Here is a 6000-nt window from a genome sequence, read left to right as displayed (position 1 = left end):
TCCTGGGTTTAACCAATTTTTTCCAAACCTGCATCCCTGATTTGGGGCTCATAGCTAAAAGCTTGTATCAGGCCAAAGTGGGAAACCTCCAGGACCTGCTAGAATATCCCCGGGAGGTGTTTTCCTTCTTCATCTCCAAAGGGCTGGCTGGTGGACTCTCTGCTTCATGGTAACGCAGAGTTCTCTGCTCTCTCTGAATCTCCTTCATTCTCCAAAATGTTCCCTCTTTTATAGGACTCTAGAAACTTCTCAAGACCCACCCAAATGAGTGGAGACATGTTGTCACCTAATCCAGTTTAACAACCACTTTTGATTAAATCACATCTCCCCGCTTTGGAGATGAAGAAGGAAAACACCTCCCGGGGAGCTTCATGAAACAGGAAGCCAGGAGAGAAAGTAGCAGATGACACTGTTCTCACCAGGTGCCCTTCCAGCCCAGAGAGAACCTGTGACTGTGTTCGCCACGTGCCTTCTCACTTGAGAGAGAAACCCTGAACTTCATCAGCCTTCTTGAACCAAGGTATCTTTCCCTGGATGCCTTAGATTGGACATTTCCATAGACTTGTTTTAATTGGGACATTTTCTCGGCTTTACAACTGTAAACTAGCATCTGATTAAATTCCCCTTTTCAAAAGCCACTCCGTTTCTGGTATATTGCATTCCAGCAGCTAGCAAACTAGGACACCAATCTATTGCTCACAGTCACAAATAAAACGAATTGTTGGATCTGTCCGAAATCTCTACACACCACTCCTCTCTCTCTCTCAGCTTTCCCTGAATAGAGATGCTGCTTACAATAAATCCCCAATACTATGGATTTGACATCCTTTATGCAAATAACAACCCACCTAGAAATAAAATCTTTGGCACAAAATTTACAACTGGGTAAAAATAAAAAATTAATTCAAAATCAAAGAAAAGCTCCCAAACAAAAAACCCTACCAGAATCAAAAAGCCCAGGACCCACTGAAACAGTACCCCAACAAACAGGCAAGCCCTATCCGTGTTTCTCCCACCATCCCTCCAACCCCCAAGCTAGCAACTTAGGACACCTTCACAGCTCCTTCTGCCATTATACGCTAACCTTTAATTCAGCTCTCACGCAGTGGGTGCCAAACGCCCAAAGTAACTTCACAATATTAACTAATGAAATTAGCTTTCTATCTTGGGGCATTTGAACTAAGTAACTCTACCAGTCGATGCACAGAAGATATGATCTTATTACCTAGCCTTCATGATACCCAGTTATTTGGATTCCGAAACTTTTCAGGCCAACTTTTTAACCTGACCAACTGAAATTTCCCTAAAAGTAGCAAAATCCTTGCAAATCAGTCAAATATCCAAAGCCTCCTTTAACACCCCTTCAAAACCAAATTCTTAAGCCCTCCAGCCTTTTTCTAACTGAAACCTATAACAAAACAAGAGACCCCACAAACGCTTCATTCCCCGGAGTACCAAAAAATAATAATAATAATAATGTTCTCCAATTCCTTTTCCACAATGTGCTGTGCTATGGCACCCCATTTAAAATTTAGCCCTTGTTTAAAAAAATAATAAAATAAAATTTAACTCTATGAAACCCCTATCCCCCTCTGTGTGAAGATGAACTTTTCTCAGGGTCATATAACTATGACCCCCAGTCTGTTTTCTCCCCATTAACACATGCCGAGTGCTGCCTAAAGGCCCATCTTTAGCTCTCTCTATGATGGGTGCGGAATACTATTTTTTAATGCAGAAACACAGCTTACTTGTGACTTCCGAACATTGGACAGGAACCTGTACTATTGCTACGTTAGCTCCTGAAGCCCAAAATCTTTACATCTTCTGCAGTGGCTTCCTCAGGACAAATTCCCAATCTTGGCTTTTTATTTGAAACTCACCTCAACAAACCTCTAACATGTAACACTAGAACTTTAGGCCATGTTTGTGGATGCTTCAATCCTATTCTAGAAAACCCAGGATTAGGTCACACTATGTATCGAAGCTTTTTCGGGTTCATTGGCATCCCCCTGTTGCAAGCCTCTATCCTAAATATTTCCTGGATAATGCAGCAATCATGGAATGCCACTCTCGAAGCTCTAGAGGGATAAGAACAATCTTTAAATAGCTTAGCAGAAGTGGTGTTACAAAATAGAAGAGATCTAGATATCTTAACTGCAGTGCAAGAGGAATTCTGTACAATATTAAATGAAACCTGTTGTTTTTTAACATCAACAATACAGGCTGAGTAGAACAGAATGTAAAACTATTAAAAGAAAATGTGGCCATAATAAAAACTAATTTAGCAAATGCAGAGTCTTCTTGGATAGAAAACTTTCTCTCAAGCTTTCTTTCATTCTTCTCTACTCCGTTATGAGCCATCTTGCTCCCCCTCATTGGACCTCTAATTATCCTTTTACTAATTTTGCTCTTAGCCCCTTGTCTTTTAAAATATCTGTCTAGTTTATTCACAGGTCAATAGCTGCTGGTGTTGTGGGGCGCACCGAAAGAGAGACCACACAATTCAAAAACCGCAAGCCAGTTGGGAGTCTTTATTAGCCGGCCGGCGACTGTCCCAGAAACTTCCAAGAAGGGAGATTCAGAGAGCAGCCCCCAGAGGTTTTCAAGGTGAGCTTATAAAGGCGAACATCATGTTGTGGGTTTGCAGTTGCTAGCAAGCAGGTGTATCATAGAAGCAAGAAAATGCCGTTAGCTGTTGCCAAAATACATCCCGTTCCCTCAGTTCCCTAACATTGGCTATTGTTTAACTCTCCGGGACTTTCCACCCCGGTGTTGTGGGGACTTTTCCTGCTCCGGCCTGATTGATTGCTCCTGGCCCCCCCACCCACACACTGTAACCAACCCAATGTCTGACCCATATTCCTGCTGCAACAGAGATCCGTGGACCTGATCCTGTCACAGAAATTGTATCGCTACCAACCCGTTCCAACAGAAGATGCCCAGAGACTCGATGAATGGTGCCCCCTCTCAGCTTGGCGCAATTTCTTCCCCCTTAACTTCACCTGAACTCAGCCAGACGTAGCTAAGAAAAAACACCACGTCTCTACACCCTGCAAACAATTTCTTCAAGCTAAACTAAGGGATTAACCCAAACCCAATATCAGCTTTATTCAAGTTTATTCAAAAGAAAAGACAGGAACATTAGGTCTCAGAAAAAAATTCTAAGAGCAGAAGGGACTCTTGATGCAGAGTCCCCCTCAGCCCCTCTCCCCGGCAGGTCCAAGCGTCCAGATATGAACAAATCGCCATACTGGCTGGTGTGGTATTCTCCAGATGAATGAAGACTTTCCAGATAACTAGAAATACGGTCAATAAACTGTCTCTGCTGCTAACCGCCTCCCCGCCAGCACCCCATTCTGCATACTGCGTCAGCACCTCAACAACATACCATACCCTAAGCCAGGAAGTCCCTTTGCTAGTGCAGTCTTTTGGGCACAATTTTTCTTTTAAAGGGCCACTCCCCAAGGGAGGGGTTGCTGAGCCACTTTCCACAAACCCCTGTGTCAGAGGCTCCCTTCTGCTGCTTCTCCGCTTTCTCTCCCCTAACTGTGCTCTAACTGGCTGTCTCATGTGGAATCCTTAACGACTCTGTGCCCGACAGCTGGCACATCCTGAGAGTCTCCCACAGCTCGGCAACTGACAAAAGTCAGGAAGACAAAAACATCAAGACAGAAAGTTTTTCAAAGTTAACAGATTTTTCAATGAGGAGTTTCTCAATATTAAATGGTTTCCCCAGTTCCAAAACATGAAATATAAAACCAATAGGAAGCCGCAAATCTGGAGTCACAGAGAGTGGGGCTCAAACCCGCCAAGTTCGCATTCATGGGGCCAGGCCAAATTAAGTCTCCTCCTTACCGGCAGACTGTCAAAATAAGCACAGCACGAATGGCCTGATAAAGTGAAAGCAAATCAGAAGAGGCGATATCATACATTTACCTAGTCCAGGGAGAGTCTGAACTTTAAAAGTATGATCACATAAATGTGCCAGTGCCTTGCCCAGCACCCTTGGCCCCAGTCCTGCAGGGAAATCCCCAGCAGCTGGTAGGCTTGGAGCTGGGGCATTTTGGAAAACACCACAACAGACAAGACCCAGATGACAGCTGCATTTTAGAGCAGCACAGGCAGCCCAGCAGAGGCTCAAAGTTGTCACTGTAAGCATAGCAGTTTTCATAGAGGGGCTGTTCTAGTTTGCTAGCTGCCAGAATGCAATATACCAGAAACAGAACAGCTTTTAAAAAAGGGGAGTTTAATAAGCTGCAATTTAACAGTTTATAGGCCATGGAAATGTCCCAATTAAAGCAAGTCTATAGAAATGTACAATCTAAGGCATCCAGGGAAAGATACCTTGGTTCAAGAAAGCTGTTGAAGTTCAAGGTTCCTCTCTTATCTGGAAGGGCACATGGCAAACACGGCGTCATCTGCTAGCTTCTTCTCCTGGCTTCCTGTTTCATGAAGCTCCCCGGGAGGCATTTTCCTTCTTCATCTCCAAAGGTCGCTGGCTGTGGACTCTGCTTCTCATGGCTATGTCGTTCTGCTCTCTCAGAATCTCCTGGCTTTCTCTCTGGTCATTCTCTTTTATAGGATTCCAGTAAACTAATCAAGACCCACTTGAATGGGTGGAGACACGTCTCCACCTAATCCAGTTTAACAACCACTCTTGATTGAGTCACATCTCCAGGGAGGTGATCTAATTACAGTTTCAAATTTACAGTGCTGAATAGGGATTAGAAGAAACGGCTGCCTTTACAAAATGGGATTAGGATTAAAACATGGCTTTTCTAGGGGACATACATCCTTTCAAACCAACACAGGGGCCCACCTGACAGGTACTGCAAAGGAGAAACACGTCTCTCAGTGTGAAGGTGATTTACTGCAAGTATAACATTGCAAGGAACTGGAGGAATTTTCCTCAAAACTAGTTCAATGTGGGGATGTGTGGTTTTGATATTTAACAATTTCGAGTAAATCCTGAAAAGGGGTTATCGAATTATAAATTCCCAAATGTCTTATAGCATTCAAAAGTGTAAACCAGGGAGCTAAAACGTTCAAATCCAAAACAACGTTCTACACACAAAAAGGATAGGAACCCTGCAACTTTAAATCAAGAATGGTCCTAACAGAGCATTACAATATTCAGAAAGGCACAGTCCATATTCTCTACGCAGACTTTTTAAAGCTTGTCTTATTGACCTTCACCACTCTGAAGCCATGCCGAAATGTGAATCCTGCCGACTATGCCAATTTTGTTGCACAAACGGCAATGCGATATTTGTGGTCACTTAATTTATAGGCTTGGACTTGTGGGCAAGACAGGCTTCAGTGACATAAAAAACAGAATTGTTAGGAAAGTAATTCAAAGATTATTAGAAATAAGACATAGTTCCATCACCATTTAGGACCCCACCAATACAGGAAGAGGAGAGCTGGGGAATCTAGAAGACAGCTTTCAGGGTCTCATTAGTAAAAATCCACAGCAGAGCATTTTTTTTTTCCTGGATAAGATTCTGATGAGATGCTCTTTCTCTTTCTCATTAGATTCCTCAGTCTAACTGCTTGCATGCAGTTTATATGGTATTTTTACACAGTAGCGGCCGGATTCCAATTAGCTTATGTGACCCTGCCCAGTTGGGTCCTCCGGGAACTGGCTAGGGACGGAGAGGAGCTTCCTGGGACCTAGATAACTTCATCAATGTACATCTCCTCCTGGGAAAATAGCCAGTCCTCCCAGCTGGAGGGCACATTTCAACAATTTCTTACCAAGGGCACGCAATGCCAACATCAGTTGAACAGAACAGACTCTACAAATGCACCTTTCTCTTACACTCTGTGTGTGTTTTATTTTTACTTTTTTAGAGCACATGCACGTTTACAGAAAAAGCATGCAGTAAGTACAGAGTTCCCGCATTTCTCACCCTCACACGATGTGGCACTTGGCCGAAACCACAGACCCTTGGGCAAGTCTGTTTGTATCTTTGGACCTTTTTTATTCTTTCTTTCTTT

Source organism: Tamandua tetradactyla, chromosome 6 (assembly GCF_023851605.1).
Source record: "Tamandua tetradactyla isolate mTamTet1 chromosome 6, mTamTet1.pri, whole genome shotgun sequence".
Lineage (NCBI taxonomy): Eukaryota > Metazoa > Chordata > Mammalia > Pilosa > Myrmecophagidae > Tamandua > Tamandua tetradactyla.
The sequence above is the reverse complement of the archived record's forward strand: the minus strand, read 5'-3'. Positions refer to the sequence as shown.